General features: G+C 42.2%; 1 protein-coding gene across 1 annotated transcript in view; it reads left to right on the top strand.

Moving 5' to 3' along the window:
- The first annotated feature begins 7079 nt into the window (after positions 1-7079).
- Positions 7080-25719, top strand: part of LOC138851607 (GTP:AMP phosphotransferase AK3, mitochondrial-like) — a 35014-nt gene continuing 16374 nt past the window's right edge. The window contains exon 1 of the mRNA XM_070080897.1: positions 7080-7198. The gene's annotated coding sequence lies outside the window, so the exon portion shown is untranslated. The remainder of the gene's footprint in view (positions 7199-25719) is intronic.

Genomic DNA, 25719 nt, shown 5'->3' with positions numbered 1-25719 from the left:
ACTAGAAAAAGAAAAAAATTAGAAAAGAAAAGAAAAAAGTATAAAAAACGTAAAATAAAAAAATGTGATTTTGCGGAAGTCACTGAATAGCAGAATACAGTGTTGTAGTAGCAACTAACCAGTATTATAATGGTACTTAGTGGAGTGGAGTGACTTTCATTAGTTTCTTTTTCTTGAAATACCAGACGTTACTGTGAATTTCATATAACCTGTAGTTACCAGCGGTCGCAATATACACAACGAGAAGAAATTATTACTACAGAAAAAGCGTCCTTCCTCCAAAATTTGCACCAGTCAACTATAGTGATAATATAGCATTTATTGTGGTGGAGACGGAAAAAAAAAATAGAGAAGCTAGATACAGCGATTGATAAACAAGGGTGGAGGTCGTCCGTTCGTCATTGTAGGAGTGCCAGCAGTCACCGACTCTTCAACACGCAAGTTATACTTTTGTATCAATCAAATCACATATTACTCGGGTAGATAATTTCCAGTAGATCCTTCATGTGTTAGCCCAAATCACCGACCAGTATGTTTTAAATAAGTGACCCACTGATCAGATCAGATAGACTGGTCCGAACCCTTGACTGGTCCGAACCCTTGACTGGCCCGAACCCTGGACTGGTTTCAAACGGTGTCGTTGTGCACTACCTAACAGGTTATTAATATAATTTTCAAGAGGTTGCTAGTAGAATTGCAGTAAATCAACCATTCAAATCATTATGAAGCTGTGTGTAGTCTGTGGTCAGTCAAACAAACGGGCTTCCACATGCATAAATTGTCATTTTTGTGGAAATTGGTGTCACGCCCCTTGTGCAGATATCCAAGAACTAGCTACAAGCAGTATTAAAACAGGGAAGTGTTTTTGGGTATGCCCAAATGAGATAAATCTGTGGACTAAAATCACAAGGGTATTAAAAGAGGTCAACATCAAAGCTGCTTTCATAGAAAACCTGGAAGCTTTCTACAACAGATGGGAACATAAAAAGTCTGGGCTGAATGGTACTGCCCTTGATACTGGCCATGTAGTCAGAAACTGTAAGGCTGGAGATGATGTCCTGGTAGTCAGTAAATGGGGGGCTGATAGTGCTGTCCTGGGAGACAGTAATGGTGAAGCTGGAGGTGCTGTCCTGGGAGACAGTAATGGTGAAGCTGGAGGTGCTGTCCTGGGAGACAGTAATGGTGAAGCTGGAGATGCTGTCCTGGGAGACAGTAATGGGGAAGCTGGAGATGCTGTCCTGGGAGACAGTAATGGTGAAGCTGGAGATTTTGTCCAGGTAGTCGGGAATTATATGCAGGAAGGAATACATATAAATGACCTCATAGGGGACAGGAGCCATAGTAGGGAAACAAGTGTAGTCAAAGATAAGATAAAACCAATATTGCAAACTAGAAATACCGCAGGAAATAGCAAACAAGAGGACTCCACTAGCAATAGTGAGGATATATTACCAAAAACAACTGGTGGGAGCTCCATTGTTGGTGCTAGGGAGGATAGAAGTAAGACAGGGAAACATGCACCAACAGGGAATACAGTCACAGAAACCCAAGGCAAACGGAAACCAAGCCTGTGCACATACTATGCACTCGGTATCTGCTGGCATGGGAAATCTGGAAAAACAGATGGGACGTGCAACTATGACCACCCTAGAAAATGCCAAACCCATATGACAACAGGAAAATGCAAACTCCCTTCCTGTAAGCTTTTTCACCCTGAACTGTGTACCTCTTCAGTACAGGAAAGACTGTGCTATAACTTAAATTGCCAGGCATACCATCTAAAGGGGACAAAAAGATACAAAACATCCAGGCCATGGGAAAACCTGGGTAGCCACAGCCACTCAAGAAGGAGAGGTTTTTTAGTGCCAGGAAGGAAAAAAAAAACTGGCAGGAAATGGCAGAAATCGTACACCAAATCCAGTCATTCCTGGAGTGGAACCACAGTCGATGGCATCCACTCCAAACCAACAGATACAGATACTAATGCCGGAAAAAAAATCCCCCCCCAGTACCAACAATACCACCAGTCCGATAACATTCTTCTTTGCAAATATACAGGGTCTAAAGCCAGCAACAAACAACAAAATACCTTTCATCCGTGGACTGCTTGCAGAGGCAAAGGCAATGTTCGCGGCTTTCACTGAGACCCACATAAAGGATCACTTGGACAACGAAATATGGATCCCAGGTTACAACCTATACAGATGTGACAGAGTGAACAGGCAAAAGGGGGGGGTTGGCCTGTACATTGCAGAGTCACTTGTTTGCACAGAACTGCTAAATGCCTCAAATGATGTAGTGGAAGTTTTAGCAGTAAAGGTCGAGAACCAAAACCTAGTCATTGTGGTAGTCTACAAGCCTCCGGATGCAACATCCCAGCAATTCCAGGAACAGCTGTTAAAAATTGACCACTGTCTGGAAAACCTTCCAGCTCCTGCACCAAACATCTTGCTCCTGGGGGATTTCAACTTAATGCACCTAAAATGGAGGAATATAGCAAATAATATTGTTGCAGTAATAACACCAGGAGGCAGCTCTGATGAAAACTCACTCACGCGAGCTTTTAAATCTCTGCACAAAATTCAATTTAAACCAGCAAATAATAGAGCCTACTAGACTGGAGAATACACTAGACCTCATCTTCACTAACAATGATGATCTGATAAGAAATGTTACCATATCAAAAACAATATACTCAGATCACAACATAATTGAGGTTCAGTCATGTATGCGCGGAGCCCCAGACCGACATAATGAGATTAGTCACGAGGGAGCATTCACCAAATTCAACTTCAATAACAAAAACATAAAGTGGGACCAAGTAAACCAAGTCCTAACCGATATAAGCTGGGAAGATATACTAAGCAACACAGACCCCAACTTATGCCTAGAACAGATTAACTCGGTGGCACTCGATGTATGCACAAGGCTTATTCCTCTAAGAAAAAGGAGGAGTAGATGTAAAACAGAAAGAGACAGGCGCTCCCTCTACAGGCGACGGAAAAGAATAACAGAGCGGCTAAAAGAGGTCAATATATCTGAAATGCGTAGGGAGACACTGGTCAGAGAAATAGCAAGCATCGAACTTAAGCTAAAAGAATCCTTTAGGAGTCAGGAATCGCGGGAAGAACTAAAAGCCATAAATGAAATCGAAAGAAACCCAAAGTATTTCTTCTCCTATGCCAAATCAAAATCGAGAACAACGTCCAGTATTGGGCCCCTACTTAAACAAGATGGGTCCTACACGGATGACAGCAAGGAAATGAGTGAACTACTCAAGTCCCAATATGACTCAGTTTTTAGCAAGCCGCTAACCAGACTGAGAGTTGAAGATCAAAATGAATTTTTTATGAGAGAGCCACAAAATTTGATGAACACAAGCCTATCCGATGTTATCCTGACGCCAAATGACTTCGAACAGGCGATAAATGACATGCCCATGCACTCTGCCCCAGGGCCAGACTCATGGAACTCTGTGTTCATCAAGAACTGCAAGAAGCCCCTATCACGAGCCTTTTCCATCCTATGGAGAGGGAGCATGGACACGGGGGTCGTCCCACAGTTACTAAAAACAACAGACATAGCCCCACTCCACAAAGGGGGCAGTAAAGCAACAGCAAAGAACTACAGACCAATAGCACTAACATCCCATATCATAAAAATCTTTGAAAGGGTCCTAAGAAGCAAGATCACCACCCATCTAGAAACCCATCAGTTACACAACCCAGGGCAACATGGGTTTAGAACAGGTCGCTCTTGTCTGTCTCAACTATTGGATCACTACGACAAGGTCCTAAATGCACTAGAAGACAAAAAGAATGCAGATGTAATATATACAGACTTTGCAAAAGCCTTCGACAAGTGTGACCATGGCGTAATAGCGCACAAAATGCGTGCTAAAGGAATAACAGGAAAAGTCGGTCGATGGATCTATAATTTCCTCACTAACAGAACACAGAGAGTAGTCGTCAACAGAGTAAAGTCCGAGGCAGCTACGGTGAAAAGCTCTGTTCCACAAGGCACAGTACTCGCTCCCATCTTGTTCCTCATCCTCATATCCGACATAGACAAGGATGTCAGCCACAGCACCGTGTCTTCCTTTGCAGATGACACCCGAATCTGCATGACAGTGTCTTCCATTGCAGACACTGCAAAGCTCCAGGCGGACATCAACCAAATCTTTCAGTGGGCTGCAGAAAACAATATGAAGTTCAACGATGAGAAATTTCAATTACTCAGATATGGTAAACATGAGGAAATTAAATCTTCATCAGAGTACAAAACAAATTCTGGCCACAAAATAGAGCGAAACACCAACGTCAAAGACCTGGGAGTGATCATGTCGGAGGATCTCACCTTCAAGGACCATAACATTGTATCAATCGCATCTGCTAGAAAAATGACAGGATGGATAATGAGAACCTTCAAAACTAGGGAGGCCAAGCCCATGATGACACTCTTCAGGTCACTTGTTCTATCTAGGCTGGAATATTGCTGCACACTAACAGCTCCTTTCAAGGCAGGTGAAATTGCCGACCTAGAAAATGTACAGAGAACTTTCACGGCGCGCATAACGGAGATAAAACACCTCAATTATTGGGAGCGCTTGAGGTTCCTAAACCTGTATTCCCTGGAACGCAGGAGGGAGAGATACATGATTATATACACCTGGAAAATCCTAGAGGGACTAGTACCGAACTTGCACACGAAAATCACTCACTACGAAAGCAAAAGACTTGGCAGACGATGCACCATCCCCCAATGAAAAGCAGGGGTGTCACTAGCACGTTAAGAGACCATACAATAAGTGTCAGGGGCCCGAGACTGTTCAACTGCCTCCCAGCACACATAAGGGGGATTACCAACAGACCCCTGGCAGTCTTCAAGCTGGCACTGGACAAGCACCTAAAGTCAGTTCCGGATCAGCCGGGCTGTGGCTCGTACGTTGGTTTGCGTGCAGCCAGCAGCAACAGCCTGGTTGATCAGGCTCTGATCCACCAGGAGGCCTGGTCACAGACCGGGCCGCGGGGGCGTTGACCCCCGGAACTCTCTCCAGGTAAACTCCAGATGTTGCTGCCACCCGGTCATATTGGGTCAACTTCCTGCTGCTGTATCTCGGTAAGTACTGATCAGAAATTTTTGTTTTGTTTTGTTTTATTACCTTCGCAAAAATATTATCTTTAATTCCGTAAGTTTTTTTTTTTTTTTTTTTTTTTTTTTCAAAATTTCTTGGACACTGGGGCACCCCTTCAGATTTTGGCATTGGACCCTGAAAGGGTTAATAGGACATGATATCAGTGAATCCCTGGTGTTTGCCATGCTATTTACTCTAGCTGGTGCTCAATTGGACTGGTGCTCCCACAAGGTACTTAACCCTTTGATGGTCGACAGGCCCTCTCCGAAACTCATTCTCAGGGTCGGCCAAATTTAAAAAAAAAAATTATTTTCTCTTATGAAAAGATAGAGAATCTTTTCCCGATCATAAAGACACCAAAAGTTTGAAATTTGATAGAAAACTTACGGAATTATGCTCTCGCAAAGTTAGCGGTCTCGGCGATGTTTACGCATCGGCGATTTTGCCCACTTTGAGCCCCATTTTCGGCCAATTTCGCTGTACTAGTCGACAAAAAACATGAATATTTCGCTAGAACTCCATTTTTTTCTATCGAATGGGTGCAAGAAACCACCCATTTATGAAATTCAACTATCCAGTACAGTGGTCAGAATTTAGCAATTTTGCCAATTTCACACAAATTTCAAAAGATGCCAATTTCCGAATAGGGTCCAGAATAAACAAGAAAGACATTCCTGGCACTAAAATGACATTTCCTCTAGTCATTAGTCACGTCTCAAGGCCCCTTTTATATTCTTTTGCTTTCCACTTTGAATTTTTATTCTCACAAAAAATATAAGATTTACTGTTATGCAGACTACTGCATTAGTGTAAAAAATGGTATAAATATTATTGGTGCACTTGTGAAAGAATATTAGACTCACCAGTTGACGTGTATTGCACGCTTGGCAAGATTTGTTTACTTTTGAAGTTTGGTAAAAATCGAACATTTCTGCTACTTTGAGCTCAATTTCAAGGCACCTTTCATTGTAAAACCAGCCAAAATCATCTCAATTTCTGTAATATGTCTTCCATTCTATAAAATGAGACCAAGAAAACTAGAATACAGCAATAAATACCATACGAAAATACCCTGCAAAGTCGCTGATTTATTCCAAAAAAATGGTCAAAGTTTTTTTTTTCTCATTATGCACTGTGTGCTGCAGGATTTTTTTTAGACTGTGCACACTGACCACATAGACCCATTCTTTCATATGAAGGCCTACCAGCTTTCTCCCACTAGATTTGAGGCCGCTAGAATTTATGCGTACTAGTACGTCAAAAAACCCTACGCGTAAGACGTACTAGTACGACGAAAACCCTCAAAGGGTTAATGGTCCCACATTTTTTAATACTGTGCACACTGAGTGTTAAGACCCATTCTATACTGACCAGGTATCTCAGGCCAATCATGCCAAATTTGGAGGCAGGAAAAATAAAACGACTATCTACGTTTGGAGCTTTAGCGCTACTAATGTAGATCTACATTTGGATAGTTTAAGGGTTAATAGGTCTTTTTCAGAAAGCAGTGATGAAATTTTGTGTACATGCACAGTCCAGCATTTAAAGAATATTTAAGGTTTACAAACTAACATGAAGTTGAAAAATATGTATTGAAGAAAATATTTTTTAGAAGTACGTGTATCCTTATTTCATATGAAATTGTTCTTTATATGTTTTCACGTATTTCAAGATTTGTTTATACTGTAAAGAAATCCTTCAGCTGCTTGTATTGCAAAATATAGATTTAATCTATAAATGGCATATTCACATGTAATAAATGTAAGTAAATGATCCTGCTTTTCTATATTTGTTATTAATGCACCATTTACATTATGATGTATTAGTTGGGGCACTTTATTACCTTATATCCTTATTTGTTTGCCTGCTCTTGACTTGCTAGATTACCTTAGTTGTGCATCACCTTCTGCAATACCTATGTTGAGATGCTTGTCTCTCTAGCTTGACTTGGTACTGAGCCTTGAGGTGCCGCATGAGGTCATAATAGATCGTATCAAAGGCCGCTGGACTCACCTCCCATCTGGAAGGATATATCACACAGAATTTAATCCACCCAAGGTTTCGGTAAGTTTTGCAAACTACAGCATTTTGATCATAGTTAATGTATTTTTGTGAAGGAGGGAGTGGATTGTATGTGTGGGCTTCAGAAATTGGTCAGAGGAGGTGAGTGTATGTGTGTGTGTGTACTCATTTAACTCTGTGCGGGTGTTTGCAGTAAACAGCTTTTTCTAGTTTAAGACGATATGATTAGTTATGTAGAAATCAACAAGTAGATAGAAATGAACATTGTATTTAAGAACAGAAATTTAATTGCAGATATGTTCTTTATTATTTATAAATGCAACATTTCATTATACTGTACAGTAGACCTTTGAATAAGATGGTAGTAAGTTACATTGCTGAAAGCAGTGTCTTATGAAAAAAAATGTTCCATAAATTGAAGAACATATGGAGAAAAATAAAATTAGATTCTTGGGTCCCTCAGAAATGCCTTTTATTTTTTTTTTTTTTTTTAAAGTGTCGGAATATGGCAGCTGAGCCCAGTTATGTGTGTTCACATGCCTCAGCATCTGTACTCTTTGGCAGCAGATCTATTATATTTTATTCCTCTACAATTGTTTGGTCTACAGGAGTGTTATTTCTGCAGCAAAAGTCTGCTGTAGACCTTCCTTTCTGACAGGCAAGTATGTAGGTTCATGATCTCTCCCACTATAGTCTCATAGTTCTTACTGATTCTCTTTGCAAACTGTGAGAACATGGTTAACAGTAGACTAGTGTGGTAGTTGGAAACCCACAGCTAATGTAGCTACATGAGTTTAGATACAGAATGGGCCATTCCATTATTGGTCCTCGTCTCCAGCTTAATGCATACATTCTCAGTGCCCTCACCCAGGCTCAGTTTGTAGTGGCAGTCTTTTTCAACTTGAAAAAGGCTTATGGCATTGCTTGGCACTATCACATATTATCCCATATCCATTCTTCCCTTTCAGTCAAGGTCTTCATAACAGATTGACATTCGAGTGTTTGAGTCAGACTGTTCAAGCAGAAGGCTTTTCTTGGTATCATTTAATAGGATGGAACATATACTACTGAAATAGAGATGATATTTATTGGTTTCAGTGCTGTGCAGACAGCTGTTGTTAAACATACAAATAACTGCTCTCAACACCAGGATAGAAGTTGTACAGGTCTGCCATCACAAATCCGGCATCAGTGGGACCTGTAATGTGCCAGATTATTGAGTTTGCTGGATTACAGAGTGGTTAGGTTAGCATACACTTAATAAAATTAACCAACTTGACTTACACAAGAAAGTTCATTGAAAATCGGCAAAAATCGAACATTTCCACTACTTTGAGCTCAATTTCAAGGTACTTTTCACAGTGAAACCAATCAAAATCATATCTATTTCTGTAATATATATATATCTTCCATTTTATCAAATGAGACAAAAAAATCGAGAATACAACCATAAAAACCATACAGAAATATACTGCAAAGAGGCAGCTAATAGCTGAGAAGTGAACTCCCTTATTTATCGTCTGAGTTTTTTTTAATTTTTGGTGTGCATTAAGACGCATCTTTCTATCATACACTGTCCAAGTTTCAATAAGATAGCCTAACAAACAACTGAGAAAAAAAAATATTTACCAAAAATCATAAGGCAAGCCCAAGCCAGGTACTGGAAATAAGTCACTTCGACTTTTTTTGGGTTATCCTAGGTTCTCTATACATACACTGCTATGTATGTAAATCTATGTAACTGTATTTGAGTATACCTGAATAAACTTACTTATTTACTTACTTCTATTCTGTCGACTGAGTACAAGAAACTGCCCATTAACCTATTTCAACTACCCAATAAAGTGGTCAGAAATTGGCAATTTGGCCAATTTCACACAAATTTCAACAGATGCCAATTTGAAAATAGAGCCCAGAATAAACAAGAAAGACATTTCTGGCACTAAAATAACATTTTTCTCTGTTCATTAGTCACAGCTCCAGGCCCTTCTTATATTACTCTTGCTTACCATTTGGAATTTTTATTCACACAAAAAATAGAAGATTCACTGTTATGAAGACTACTGCATTATTGTAATAATTGTATAAATAATGTCAACCCATTCTTGACTGCATGTTGAAATTTGGACTGGCCGGCGGACACGTTTTAGATGGTGATGTCATTTGTTTACTCTTGAACATCGCCAGACAATCGAAGATTTCTGCTACTTTGAGCTCAATTTCAAGGTACTTTTTGTTGTGCAAGCAATCAGAATTATATCTGTTTCTGTATTATATCTTCCATTCTATCAAATGAGACAAAAAAAAATGAGAATACAGCCATAAAAACCACACGAAAATACACGTATACCACTAAGGGGCGGCTAATGGCTTAGAAGTGAACTCCTTTATTTATGGTCCGATTTCTTTCACTTTTGGTGCACGTTAAGAAGCATCTTTCCATTATACATTGTCCAAGTTTCAATAAGATAGCCCAACAAACAACTGAGAGAAAATATAATAATAATAAGAATAATTGTTTACTACAAGTACATGTACATGGTATACAGGCCTAGCTGACATCAGTGACATACTACTCTATAGAAAGCTCCTTGTTATGCTAAGCATTTCAGGCAAATTTGGTCAGTGTCCCAGGATAAGACCCACACCAGTTTACTAACACCCGGGTACCCATTTACTGATGGGTGAACATAGACAACAGGTGTAAAGAAACACACCCAGTGTTTCTACCCTAGCTAGGAGTCGAATACAGTGGACCCCCGCATAACGATATTAATCCGTTCATGAGAGCTCATTGTTATGCGAAATTATCGTTATGCGAATGAATTTTCCCCATAAGAAATAATGGAAATCAAATTAATCCGTGCAAGACACCCAAAAGTATGAAAAAAAAAAATTTACCACATGAAATATACATTTTCCTACACACAAAGAGAAGGATACATGCACAATAGTAGAGTAGTACATGCACAGTATATATTGTGCATGTACTACTCTACTAAATGAAGAATAAATGACACTTACCTTTATTGAAGATGCAGCAATGACTGATGAGACAGTGTGTCCTGGGAGTGCCTTTTCCTCCTGAGTACTGTAGGTCCTGTTTGGCATTTTCTTCCAGAACAGGCCTTATCACACTGTGTATGTCACTACGATTCTTAAATCTCTTAAACCAACCTTTGCTGGCTTTAAATTCACCAATATGAGCACTAGTTCCAGGCATTTTTCCCTGTTCATCTGTGTGTTAGTCAACTGGTGTGGGTTGCATCCTGGGAGACAAGATTAAGGACCCCAATGGAAATAAGTGAGAGAGTCCTCGATGATGCACTGACTTTCTTGGGTTATCATGGGTGGCTAACCCTCCGGGGTTAATTGTTTCTCGGTAATTGTTTCACGTTAAGCCACACCAACAACACTCTCTCCACATCTTCGAGTAATACAGCTGATGGTGGTGCAGCAACAACAACAGCTGTTGTGCAGCTGACCATGGTGCAGCAGCAGCTGGGTGCAGCTACAGCTGACCATGGTGCAGCAGCAGCTGTGGTGCAGCAACAGCTGACTGGTCCAATTTCTCAGCTGACCGTGGTGCAGCAGCAGCTGACTGTGGTACGATAGTATTTATCACCCTTTTTACCACAGGGTTGGCACTAGAAGCTTTCTTTGGGCCCATGGTGGCTTATTTAGCAGTTACAAGCACTATAAATAATGGAATAATACAAAATGTATCGAATGTATGCATGCAACTGGCCACCCTGGCTTGTAAACAATGACAGCAAGGCAGGCGCTCAGGCTGGACGGACAGGTTCGGGACGAGTCATGTTCAGAAACAGCTGATGGTGCAACAGCAGCTGACTGTGGTGCAGCAGCAGCTGACTGATCCAGCAACAGCTGACTGGTCCAGCAACAGCTGACTGATCCAGCAACAGCTGACTGATCCAGCAACAGCTGACTGGTCCAGCAACAGCTGACTGGTCCAGCATCAGCTGACTGATCCAGCAACAGCTGACTGATCTAGCAACAGCTGACTGATCCAGCAACAGCGATTCTTAAATCTCTCAAACCAACCTTTGCTGGCTTTAAATTCACCAATATGAGCACTAGTTCCAGGCATTTTTCCCTGTTCACCTGGGTGTTAGTCGACTGGTGTGGGTTGCATCCTGGGAGACAAGATTAAGGACCCCAATGGAAATAAGTTAGACAGTCTTCGATGGCACACTTTTTTGGGTTATCCTGGGTGGCTAACCCTCTGGGGTTAATTGTTTCTTGGTATTCTCAATAAGCCACACCAACAACGGTGCTACAGCAGCAGCAGCAGCAGCAGCTGACAGTGCTACAGCAGCAGCAGCAGCAGCAGCTGACAGTGCTACAGCAGCAGCAGCAGCAGCTGACAGTGCTACAGCAGCAGCAGACGATGCTACAGCAGCAGCAGACGGTACTACAGCAGCAGCAGCACCAGCAGACGGTACTACAGCAGCAGCAGCAGCAGACGGTACTACAGCAGCAGCAGCTGACGGTGGTACAGCAGCAGCAGCAGCTGACGGTGGTACAGCAGCACCAGCAGCTGACAGTGCTACAGCAGCAGCAGACAATGCTACAGCAGCAGCAGACAATGCTACAGCAGCAGCAGATGGTACTACAACAGCAGCAGCAGCAGCTGATGGTGGTACAGCAGCAGCAGCAGCTGACGGTGGTACAGCAGCAGCAGCAGCTGATGGTGCTACAGCAGCAGCAGCAGCTGACAGTGCTACAGCAGCAGCAGCATCTGACAGTGCTACAGCAGCAGCAGACAATGCTACAGCAGCAGCAGACGATGCTACAGCAGCAGCAGACGGTACTACAGCAGCAGCAGATGGTACTACAACAGCAGCAGCAGCAGCTGACGGTGGTACAGCAGCAGCAGCAACTGACGGTGGTACAGCAGCAGCAGCAGCTGATGGTGCTACAGCAGCAGCAGCAGCTGACAGTGCTACAGCAGCAGCAGCAGCAGCAGCAGCAGCATCAGCAGTTGACCATGGTACCACAGTATTTCGATAATATTTCTCACCCTTTTTACCACAGGGTTGGCACTAGAAGCTTTCTTGGGGCCCATGGTCACTTATTTTGCAGATAAAATCACCAAAAACACTGTAATAATACGAAATGTTACGATTGTATGCTTGGATGTTACCGCGGAGGCTGGCTTGTAAACAATGCCACCGGCGGAACATGTGAGGCTGGCTCAGGCCTCACATAGACGTGTCTCAGACGAACAGCATTGAGTGGGTTTTTTAGCGGTATGCGAGGCAAAATCTTAGCGATAAAATGTATCGGTATGCGGATTTAACGTTATGTAAGGCCAACGGTATGCGGGGGTCCACTGTATTTACCAAAAATCATACTATATGGCAAGCCCAAGCTAGGTACTAGATATAAGCCACTTTGTCTAACTTTTTTGGGTTATCCTAGGTTCTCTACACAAATAAGAACATAAGAAAGAAGGAACACTGCAGCAGGCCTACTGACCCGTGCAGAGCAGGTCCATTCCTCCCCCCCCCTCCCCCTGGATTAACCCAGTGACCCACCCAGTCTGGTCACCTCCACTCAAGGAAGGAGCATGGCACCAGACCCAGCAGCACAAGCTAGTCAGGTTCAACTCACACCCACCAACACCCACTCGTGTATTTATCTAACCTATTTTTAAAACTACACAATGTTTTAGCCTCAATAACTATACACAGGAGTTTGTTCCACTCATCCACAACTCTTTTACCAAACCAGTGCTTTCCTATATCCTTCGTGAATCTGAATTTTTCCATCTTGAAACCATTGCTGCGAGTCCTTTCTTGGCTGGAAATTTTCAGCACGCTATTTACATCCCCTTTATTTATTCGTGTTTTCCATTTATACACCTTGATCATATCCCCCCTAATTCTACGCCTTTCGAGAGAGTGCAGATTCAGGCCCCTCAGTCTATCCTCATAAGGAAGATTTCTGATACATGGGATCATCTTTGTCATCCTCCTCTATACGTTTTCCGGAGCATTTATATCCATTCTGTAATACGGTGACCAGAACTGAGCAGCATAGTCTAAATGAGGCCTAACCAAGGATATATAGAGTTGAAGAACAACCTGAGAACTTCTATTATTTATACTTATAGATATGAAGCCAAGAATTCTGTTAGCTTTATTGTGAACACTAATGCACTGTTGTCTTGGTTTTAGATTACTGCTAACCAGAACTCCTAAATGCTTTTCGCAATCAGTAATATTCAAATCTACATTATTTAGTTTATATGTGGCATGGTTATTTTCCTGTCCAACATTTAGAACTTTGCATTTGTCTATATTAAACTGCATCTGCCATTTCTCCGACCAATGCATCAGTCTATTCAAATCATCCTGGAGTGCTCTAGTCTCCTCATCAGAATGAACTGGATGGCCTATTTTGGTGTCATCAGCAAATTTGCTTATGTCGCTATTTATTCCCTCATCCATGTCATTTATGTAAATTGTGAACAACAATGGGCCCAACACTGACCCGTGTGGAACACCGCTTCTGACGTGCCCCCATTCTGATTCCTCCCCATTTATACAAACTCTGCTGCCTATTTGTCAGCCATGCCTCTACCCAGGAAAAAAAATTTCCTTCTGTTCCGTGTGCCTTAAGTTTCCTCAATTGCCTCTGATGTGGAACTGTATCGAAAGCCTTACTGAAGACCATATACACAATATCATATTCATTACCATGATCTACCTCCTCAAACACCTTAGTGAAAAAAGTTAGTAAATTCGTAAGACAGGAATGCTCCTTTGTAAAACCGTGTTGAGATTCATTAATCAATCTGTGCCTATCAAGATGGCTACAAATTGCTTCGGCAGTTATTGATTCCATAAATTTTCCCACTCTTTAGGTAAGGCTTATTGGTCTGTAGTTCGAAGCCAAGGACCTGTCACGTGCCTTGTAAATAGGTACAGTGGTCCCCTGCTTTTCGTAGTTCCCAGCAATCGTATATTTCGCCAATCATAGGGGTATTTTTGTATAAACATGGACTCGCACTTCATAGGTTGACTCGTGAGTCGTAGTTCGTCCGGGATGCGTACCCACGGCGTGACCCGGGGCGGCAACCAGTCTGGCATTGTTTACCAGTGAGCGAAGGTCCCCTCACGTGCTCCAGCGAAATATTTCATAATGTTCCATTTATTTTAGTGCTTGCAAGTACTAAATAAGCTACCATGGCTCCAAAGAAAGCTCCTAGTGCCAAGCCTGTGGTAAAGAAGGTGAGAAATACGATCGAATTTAAGAAAGCCATCATTGAACAATATGAAAGTGGTACAAGTGTGGCCGAACTGTCCAGGATGTATAAGAAACCCTACACAACCTTGTATTCCATAGTGGCCGAGAAAAGGGAAATAAAGGACGCTGTTGTTGCAAAGGGAGTAACTATGCTGACAAAAATGAGATCACCAGAACTGGAAGAGGTTGAGAAGTTATTATTGGTGTGGATAAATGAGAAACAATTAGCAGGAGATACTCTTATGACTTCGATTACAGTACAGTGGACCCCCGCATAACGATTACCTCCGAATGCGACCAATTATGTAAGTGTATTTATGTAAGTGCGTGTGTACGTGTATGTTTGGGGGTCTAAAATGGATTAATCTACTTCACAATATTTCTTATGGGAACAAATTCGGTCAGTACTGGCACCTGAACATACTTCTGGAGTGAAAAAATATCGTTAACCGGGGGTCCACTGTATTTATGAAAAGGCTAGGCAGTTGCCTGAAGATTTGGTAAAGGAATTGCCTGCAAATAGTGGTGATGTGAGTGAATTTAAGGCCAGCAAAGGCTGGTTTGAGAGATTTAAGAACCGTACTGGCATACACAGTGTGGTAAGGCATGGTGAGGCTGCCAGTTCAGACCACAAGGTGGCTGAAAAATATGTGCATGAATTCCAGGAGTCATCATCATCATGTTTGTCCGTCGATTCGACAAGGACCATCTAGTCATCCTGGGGTCGAAGTTGGTGGGTACGCAGATGACTTGTTAGGCCAATCCGCACACGAAACGTTCTCTGGCAGTGTGGACAGGGAAAGGTGGCGGCATCGAGGGGTCTGATGGCTCTGGTCTTCCTCGCCTGCCTGCGCTGCTCAGCTAGTGAGATTCTGCTTGCCTCGCAGGATGTTGCCCCTTTCTGGACAACTGCTCGCCAGTCATTCCTGTCCTGAGTTATCAGCTCCCACATGGTGTGGTTGATGTTGAAAGCTTTCAGAGCAGTCTTAAGGGTGTCTTTATAGCGCTTCTTTTGGCCTCCTTGAGAGCGCTTTCCATGCTGCAGTTCGCCAAATAAGAGTTTCTTTGGCAGCCGGTGGTCTGGCATGCGAGCAACGTGACCTGCCCAGCGAAGCTGTGTCTGCATTAGGATGGTGTAGATGCTAGGCAGGCCAGCTGTAGTCAGCACTTCTGTGTCTGGGATCTTATCTTGCCATTTGATGCCAAGAATTTTTCTGAGCCGTGTCGTGTGAAAGTGGTTCAACTTTCTGGCGTGACGTTTGTAGACAGTCCAGGTTTTGCAGCCATAGAGAAGTATGGTGAGGACTATGGCTCTGTACACCTTGATCTTGGTGCTTGTGGTGATGCCTCTTCGGTTCCATACATTCTTGTGGAGCCTGCCGAAGGTGGCACTGGCTTTGGCAAGTCTGGCATTCACCTCATCATCGATGACAATGTTTCTGGAAAGGGTACTGCCGAGGTAGGTGAATTTGTCTACGGCATTCAGTCGCTGCCCGTTGATGGTGATGTTTGGCTCAACATACGTCTTTCCTGGAGCAGGGTGATGCATCACTTCAGTCTTCGTTGTACTGATTGTCAGCCCGAAGTTGTTGCAGGCATCAGAGAACTTGTCAACACTGTGCTGCATGGCGGCTTCTGAAGCAGCATTGAGGGCACAGTCATCAGCAAATAGCAGGTCATTGATGGTGTCAGTTGCAGCCTTGGTTTTTGCTTGAAGCCTCCTGAGGTTGAAGAAAGACCCATCTGTATGGTACCTGATGCCGATTCCTGCGTCTGTGTCCCTGAATGCGTCTGTAAGCATGGCCGAGAACATCAGGCTGAACAGGGTGGGAGCAAGCACGCAGCCTTGTTTCAATCCATTTTAGACTGGGAATGGTTTAGACGTCTCTCCGTTGTTTTGGACTCTGGCCAGCATTCCATCATGAAGTTGGCGTATGATGGCGATAAACGTCTTTGGGCAGCCGTACTTTGCCATGATTCTCCAAAGGCCCTCTCTACTAACGGTGTCGAAGGCCTTGGTCAAATCGATGTAGGTGGAGTACAAGTCGGCATTCTGTTCCTGACATTTCTCCTGTAGCTGTCTAGCAGCGAACACCATGTCGATAGTCCCGCGATCTTTCCGGAAGCCACACTGGCTTTCAGGTAGGAGTCCTTGCTCTAGATGTTCATTGAGCCGATTGAGTAGAACTCTAGCCAGGGTTTTGCCTGCGATGGAGAGCAGGGAGATACCACGGTGGTTGTCGCATGCCTGGCGGTTTCCTTTTCGTTTGTAGAGATTCACGATGGAAGCATCTTTAAAGTCCTGAGGAACTGTCTCATACTTCCATACAAGCTGGAAGAGTTGGTGAAGTTTCTCTACCAGTGCCATTCCGCCTTCTTTGTAGACTTCAGCTGGGATGGCATCAGACCCAGGAGCTTTGCCACTGGACAGTTGACGTATTGCTTGCTGAGTCTCCTCCAAAGTGGGGATGGCATTCAGCGTCTCGTTGGTCGGAATCTGAGGTAGACGTTCGATGGCTTCATCATTGATGGTGGATGGACGGTTCAGCACGCTGTCAAAATGTTCTGCCCATCTCTCTAGAATTTTCTCCTTGTCTGTGAGCAGCGTTGACCCATCTGCGCTGAGGAGTGGTGATGTGCCAGAGGTGGTAGGGCCATAGATTTCTTTCAGGCCGTCATAGAAGTTCTTCATATCGTTTCTGTCTGCAAAGCCCTGAATCTCATAGGCTTTGTTGCTTAGCATTTCATGCATTTTTCGCTGGGTATTGCTGCGTATATTTTTCAGTGCATCTTGCTTCGCTGTGGACTTTGGGTCATTGATGTGGGCCATGTAGGCCTTTAGTTTCTCTTCAAGCAGCTGCTGGATTTCTGTGCAGTGTTCGTCGAACCAGTCCTTGTGCTTCCTGGTGACGGGTCCTAGACACTCCATGGCTGTGCTGTACACTGTATCACGGAGTGCGATCCATGCTGCTTCGATGTTTTGAGCGTCCAGCACGACGGACTCCAAGCAGGTTTCCAGGATTTCTGCAAAGGACTGCTTGACGTTGTGGGCCTTCAGCTTGCCGACGTTCAGGCATTTTGGTGGTTTCGTGCCCTGAGGGCGTCTCCTGGGCTGGACACGGAACTTGAGTTTCAAGACAATGAGGCGATGGTCTGTCCAGCATTCCGCGCCACACATGGCCTTCATGACTCGTACATCCTGCCTGTCCCTCTTCCTGACGATGACATAATCAATGAAATGCCAGTGTTTGGAACGCGGGTGCATCCATGATGTCCTGTTACGGGTAGGGAGGCTGAAGACGGTGTTGGTACATAGAGGCTGAAGGACTGAAGCCTGAACAAGTGTTCAATTGTGACGAAACAGGCCTCTTTTGGAAGAAAATGCCAAAGAGGACCTTCATTACACAAGAAGAAAAGGCAATGCCAGGACACAAGCCTATGAAAGACAGGCTGACGCTAATGTTCTGTGCTAATGCTACTGGGGATTTCAAAGTGAAGCCATTACTAGTGTACCATTCTGAAAATCCCAGAGTGTTCAGGAAAAGCAATGTTATGAAGAGTAAATTGTGTGTTTTGGATATCTAATAGTAAGGCATGGGTCACGAGGGAAATTTTCATCGAGTGGTTCAATGAAGTGTTTGGCCCTAGTGTGAAGGAGTATCTCCTGGAAAAGAAATTGGATCTCAAGTGCCTGCTAGTAATGGACAATGCACCTGCTCATCCTCCAAACTAGGATGACCTAATTTTCGAGGAGTTTGGGTTCATCACAGTAAAGTTCTTGCCCCCGAATACCACTCATCTCCTCCAACCCATGGACCAGCAGGTTATTGCAAACTTTAAAAAACTCTACACAAAAGCAATGTTTCACAGGTGCTCGACTGTGACCACAGACACTCACTTGACCCTAAGGGAATTTTGGAGAGAACACTTCAGCATCCTCCATTGCATAACCCTTATAGGTATGGCTTGGGAGGGAGTGACTACCAGGACTTTGAACTCTGCCTGGAGAAAACTGTGGCCAGATTGTGTCGACAAGAGGGATTTTGAAGGATTTGGGACTGACCCTAATGAGCCTATGTCTGTTGTTAAATCAATTGTGGCACTGGGGAGTTCCGTGGGGTTGGATGTGAGTTTGGAGGATGTAGAAGAATTGGTGGAAGACCACAATGAAGAGCTCACCACTGAGGAGCTGCAAGAGCTTCAGCAGGAAGAGCAACACATTGCAGCTCAGAATCTTGCTGCAGAGGAGGAGGAAGAGAGATGGAAGAAGGTGCCTTCTTCAGAAATTAAAGAGATTTTTACTATGTGCAGTAAGATGGAAAGCTTTATGGAGAAACATCACCCTAACAAGGTTGTTGCAAGCCAGGTTGGCAACATGTACAGTGACAAAGTCTTGGGCCATTTTAGGGAAATGTTAATGAGACGCCAGAAACAGAGCTCTCTCCACAGTTATTTTGCGAGACAGGACTCCATTGACTCTCAAGGTAGTCCTAGTAGCATTAAGAAACAGAGAAGAGAAGCAACCCCAGAAAAGCAAATGGTACCTGAGGTGTTGATGGAAGGGGGTTCCCCTTCCAAACTATAAACAATCCACTCTCTCCTCCTCCTCCTCCTCCAGTTTCCCATACACTAAGAAGAATCTCCAATAAAGGTAAGTGTTATGCTGTTAATGTTTCATTCTCTTAGCTGGAGACTTCAACATCAACCTTGGCTTACTAGATGATCAGCCTGTAACTGATTTCATCAACAATATGAACAACACACTTCTCATACCAACAATAACTAAACCAACCAGGCTCACTGAGACAAGTGCAACCATAATAGACCACATATGGACCAATATACTAGCCCCCCTTTAATCAGGGATAATCACAGATAGTACTACAGACCACTACCCTACCTTCCTCCTGACAAACATTAATAAACCACCACTTGAATACAACAAAGTCTCATTTAGACTCCATGACGAGGCCTCAATAAGGAAGTTCACAACTGACCTATAGATTGTTGACTGGCCTACAGAATTCTCCAAGGCCAATGGTATTGATGACTGGACAGACATTTTTCTTAACAAATTACTTAGACTATACAACAAACATTGTCCTATAAAAACGAAACAGATCACAAACAAACGGCTTGGTTGCCCATGGCTAACCAGCACCATTCTGAAATCCATTGACAAGAAACACCAATATGAAAAGCAATATAGACAGGGCTTAATACACAAAGATATTCTTAAACATTATTCATCAGTTCTCACCAAAGTAATAAAGAAAGCCAAACAACTATACTACAGTAGATTCACAGACACTAGAGGAGATACAAAAAAGACCTGGAAAACACACTCTCAGATTCTAGGGACCCACAAACTGAAAAAAAACAAGAATATTGTCCTAACTAAACCTAATGAAACACCACTACATCCCACTGACACAGCTAACAAGATAAACGACTTCTTCTCAACCATAGGATCTAATCTCGCCAATAAAATCCCACATACTAATGCCCATGCCGGGGACTACCTAGATGGGAATTTCCCAAATTCCTTTTATCTTGCACCAACTGAGCCCTCGGAAGTCACCGAGATTATAAAGTCACTTAAAAACAACTCAGGGAATCTGTCTAATGTCCCACCATTACTGTACAAGCGAGCAGCCCATATCCTTTCGCATGCTATTTCATTACTTTTTAACAAGTCACTAGAAACTAGCACCTTCCCAAAACTACTCAAGATGGCAAGGGTTACACCAATTGATAAAGGTGGTGACCCTACAGACTTAAACAACTATAGGCCAATATCAAACTTACCATTGCTATCCAAAATCTTTGAGAAACTTGTGCACAGGAGACTATATTCATTTATAACAGCACAAAACATACTCAACCCCTGCCAATTTGGATTTAGGAAAAATAAAAGCACTAATGATGCAATCATAAAAATGCTAGATCTGCTTTACACAGCATTGGAAAATAAGGAATATCCACTAGGAATTTTTATTGACCTAAGAAAAGCTTTTGACACAGTAGACCACGACATCCTACTCCACAAACTTGACCATTACGGTATAAGAGGCCATGCGCTTGCTTATTTCAAATCTTACCTTACTAATAGGTATCAGTATGTTACCATTAAAGACACAGCATCAACAACACGGCCACTTGATACTGGAGTTTCGCAGGGAAGTGTCCTTGGTCCCTTGCTCTTCCTCATATACATCAATGATCTTCCAAACGTATCCCAACACCTGAAACCCATTCTCTTTGCTGACAACACGACTTATGTCATCTCTCACCCTAATCTTGCCACCCTCAACACCATTGTTAACGAGGAGCTGATCAAAATATCGACTTGGATGACAGCCAATAAACTTACGCTTAACACTGACAAAACCTACTATATTATGTTTGGTAGCAGAGCAGGAGATGCACAAATTAACATTAAGATCGACAACACTCTAATTACCAGACATAATGAGGGCAAATTCCTAGGCCTATACCTTGACAACAACCTGAATTTCAGCACCCATATCCAACACATAACCAAGAAAGTATCCAAAACAGTTGGGATCCTCTCCAAGATACGATACTACGTGCCGCAAAATGCCCTTCTCACACTATACCACTCACTTATTTATCCATACCTCACCTATGCTATTTGTGCTTGGGGATCAACTGCAGCAACACACCTAAAGCCAATAATAACCCAACAAAAAGCTGCAGTAAGAATAATCACTAAATCCCATCCCTGGCAACACACCCCCCCACTCTTCATAGATCTAAACTTACTCCCTGTTCAGTACATCCACACTTACTACTGTGCAATCTACATCTACAGGACCTTAAACTCCAATATCAACCTTGACCTAAAACGCTTTCTTGATAGTTGTGACAGAACCCACAGGCATAACACCAGACACAAACATCTCTACGACATTCCCCATCTCCGACTAAACCTTTACAAAAATTCAATGTATGTCAAAGGCCCTAAAATCTGGAACACCCTACCTGAGAACTCTAGAACTGCAGACACATTCATCACCTTCAAAACTACCATTAGAAAACATCTTATCTCCCTGATAAACCCCATCAACTAACTACACGAATACCACCTGGTGGTTCACACTTACACTCACTCACCCATTTGACCATAAACAGAAATATTAATCTCAATCTTAAAATAATGAATCCTATGATACTCCAATACTGAAACTATGTACTGTGCCAAAACAAAAGCATTCACATTGCTAAACTCACAAACTAGTATTTAGTCACTTAGCCATAATACCAACTTACCTCATAATTTGTAATATTTTAAAATAAAGAATTAAACTAAGTCTGCCCGAAATGCCTAGCCATGCTAGGCGTTCTAGTGGTACACTCTGTAATCATTATTTAACTACATGTAAACCACACAACAACCAAATTCTGTAAATTCAACATTGTAATCTTTATAGAGAATAAACTTTGAATTGAATTTGAATCATTTCCCATTGTATTGTTTATGTACTACATGTATATTTCATGTAAAAAAATTTTTTGTTTTAATTCTTCTGGGTGTCAGGAACAGATTAATTGTATTTACATTATTTCTTATGGGGAAAATTGATTCGTAAATCGTAAATTTCGTTTATAGTAACGGCTCCAGGAATGGATTAATTATGAAAAACGAGGGACCACTGTATTACATTTGCCATTTTCCACTTGTCAGGCACTGTGCCAGTTTGTAGCGATATGTTAAAAAGATTAGCCAAAGGTATGCTAAGTTCCTCTTTACATTCCTTTAACTCCCTTGCAAACAGTTCATCAGGGCCTGGGGATTTATTAGGTTTTAGTTTCTCTATTTGCCTGAGGACCATGTCACAGGTTACCGCAATTGTGCATAGTTTATCGTCCTGTTCTACATAATCTATTATTTCAGGAATATTGCTACTACATGTATTTTCCTGGGTGAAAACTGAGAGGAAGTAGGTTTTGAGAATTTCACACGTATCCTTATCACTATCAGTGATCTGACCAGAGTTACTCTTAAGTGGGCCTATCTTGTCCCTAATCTTACTTCTGTATACCTGAAAGAACCCTTTTGGGTTAGTCTTCGAATCCCTTGTGACCTTAGCCTCATAATTCCTTTTTGCTTTTCTTATTCCTTTCTTTATTTCTCTCTCTAATTGAATATATTGATTTCTTAACTGCCCATCCCCTCTTTTAATATGCCTATATTTGCCTCTCTTTTGACCAATGAGATGTTTTATTCTATTGTTCATCCATTTGGGATCATTCTTGTTAGATCTGATTTCCCTACTCGGAACAAAAGTTGTCTGGGCAGCTAGAACTATGCTTTGAAAAACTTCATATTGGCAACCAAGATCCCTACCTGACCCATAGTCAGGACATCCCAATTTAGCCCATCCAGGTAATTTTTCAGTCCCATGAAGTAGGCCAAGCGAAAATCTGGGACAGAGATTTGATTGCAGTTATCTGGGTAATTCCATGATATATTGAAACTAAGTGATTTGTGATGCTGCTATGTATGATAATCTATGTAGAGGAAATAGATTTTTTGTTTCAGTTTTATGGTGCAATATGAGTGTATATCACAGCCATGTGCTACACTCTGTTTTCTCTAATCTAAGCCCTCAAGACAGGGATAGGAGAATGATACTTGTATCCCATATCCTCTTCATACATCTGTCAAACCGCTCGGTATTATGCCAAATATTATTAATTCTGGAGTATTTAACGTGTTTTTACTGTTATTAATATCATTTTCTTATGTCTATTAGATCAGTTGTGACATGCAAATATGCCGCAGTGTTGATATTAGCATAATAATAAAGCATTTTCTCCAGCATCACGAAACTGAGCTCATGGTGACCGACAGTGGCTTCAAAGCCACCCCATCTTTTATGGACAGTGCACTGTGTATGTGCTTTACACAACGAGAAACATTTCTTTTATTTGTTGGAACCATGGCTAGGGCTAAAAGTAAGCAGGTTTTAACAATAAATGGAGAAAAAGAAATTTGAATGACTTATGCAGCAAGTAGTGCCACGAAACAGTAGGAGCAGGTTGGTGTGGCAACCCTGGAAATTTGAAATTATGCTAGCTGAAATTAGTGCTGAGTAACTGATGGAGCTAGATGTTTGATTGCTAGATTTGTAATTGCTGATACACAAATTAGTGAATACCTAAAAAATCAAGTGACACATTGGCTGTCTCCCACTGAGACATGGTGACCCAAAAAAAGAAACACTTTCACCATCATTCACACACAATCACTGTCTTTGCAGAAGTGTCCAGATGCAACAGCTTAGATGTCACTCCAAACAGCCAGTATCCCAGACCCCTCCTTTAAAGTGCAGGCATTGTATTTACCACCTCCAGGTCTCAAGTCCAGCTAACTGCTTTCCCTGAATCTCTTCACAAAATATTACCCTGTTCACACTCCAGTAATTTTAATTTTAACCCTTAAATGCTAAGATTTCATTCATGATGAAGTGTACAGACATGCCTTGTTAATAAGACACTCGATTTAGAGTGCTTAACTAATATGGTGCTTTTCAGTTATATTTATGTTTGTTACTTTTGGTGCTTACCTTGCTCTGAAGATGTTTTTTCAGCAATTTTCACATGCAGAGACAGAGATAGAGACAGAGATAGAGACAGATAGAGAGAGACAGATAGAGACCGAGATAGAGATAGAGGCCGAGATAGACCGAGATACAGAGAGAGACAGAGAGAGACAGAGACAAAGATAGACTGAGACAGAGAGATAGAGACAGAGATAGGCACAGAGATAGATACAGACAGTGATAGATACAGATAGATGGAGATAGAGACAGCTAAAGTCAATCAGCCAGCCAGCCAGCCATCCAACTAGCCAGCCTGTCTAACAAGTAGTACACATGTTCCAGAATTTTCCTGAGTATAAGTTATAGGACATTCTGGCAGGATGACACTACCAATGGTATCAAAATTGAAAGGATGTTGCTCAAATGTTGCACATGGGTTATTATCGAGGTTTTTAATATTTCCTCGACCACTTGTGGCCACATCCATCTCAAAGCCATTAAACTCAGAGTCAGCATCACTTTCCTCTTAAAAGGGGAGTGTTAATATGACATGACATCAGTGAATCTCTGGTGTTTGCCACACTGTTTGCTCTAGGTGGCGCTCAATTGAACTGGTGCTCCCACAACGTACTAAGTGGTCCCAGATTTTTTTCATACTGTGCACACTGATTGTTAAGACCCGTTCTGTACTGACGAGGCATCTCAGGCCAGTCGTGCCAAATTTGAAGGCAGGGAAAATAAAACGTTGATCTATGTTTGGAGTGCTAGCTGTAACAACATAGATCTATGTTTGGGGTGCTAGCAGTAACATTGTAGATTTATGTTTGGACAGTCAAGGGGTTAAACAGCATAAACACACACAGGTACAAATGTTTCACATTACTACTGTTCCAACATTTTTTCTTTCAACAAACCAGCCATATTCCACCTAGGCAGGGTGGGCCCCCCCCCCCCAAAAAAAAAAAATCTCCTTTTAAACTTAGTAATACATACAGGGGAAGGGGTTACTAACCCCTTGCTCCTGGCATTTTAGTCACCTCTTACGACACACATGGCTTATGGAGGAAGAATTCTGTTCCACTTCCCTATGGAGATAAGCAGAAATAAACAGCAACTAGTAAGAAAATAGAAGAAAACCCAGAGGGGTATGTGCAGTGGACCCTCTGTTTTTGCGATTAATCCATTCCAGAGTGATGAAACCCAAAAATCATGATAACTGAATAAATTTTCCCCTTGAGAAATAATGTAAATCCAATTAATTCGTTCCAGACACCCAAAAGTATTAACAAAAAATACATTTTTAGGAAGGAGAGGGTGGAGGAGGTTTTGTGTGCAAGGGGCTTGGACTTCCAGCAAGCATGCATCAGCGTGTTAGAAAGGAGTGAATAGAGACAAATGGTTTTTAGGACTTGACATGCTGTTGGAGTATGAGCAAGGTAACATGAAGGGATTTAGGGAAACTGGTAGGCCGAACTTGAGTCCAGGAGATGGGAAGTACAGTGCCCTGCATTCTGAAGGAGGGGTGTTAATGTTGCAGTTTTATAACTGTAGTGTAAGCACGCCTCTGGCAAGACAGTGATGGAGTGAATGATGAAAGTTTTTCTTTTTTCAGGCCACCCTGCCTTGGTGGGAAATGGCTGATGTGTTAACAAATAAATATAATAATTTTTATGTAGGGGCTCCCTAAGAAATGAAAATTATTTCAAGGGTTCCACAAGG

The sequence above is a fragment of the Cherax quadricarinatus genome, unplaced genomic scaffold (genome assembly GCF_038502225.1).
Source record: "Cherax quadricarinatus isolate ZL_2023a unplaced genomic scaffold, ASM3850222v1 Contig1205, whole genome shotgun sequence".
NCBI classification, from domain to species: Eukaryota; Metazoa; Arthropoda; class Malacostraca; order Decapoda; family Parastacidae; genus Cherax; species Cherax quadricarinatus.
Note: the sequence above shows the minus strand (reverse complement) of the source record. Positions and strands in the feature narration are given on the sequence as shown.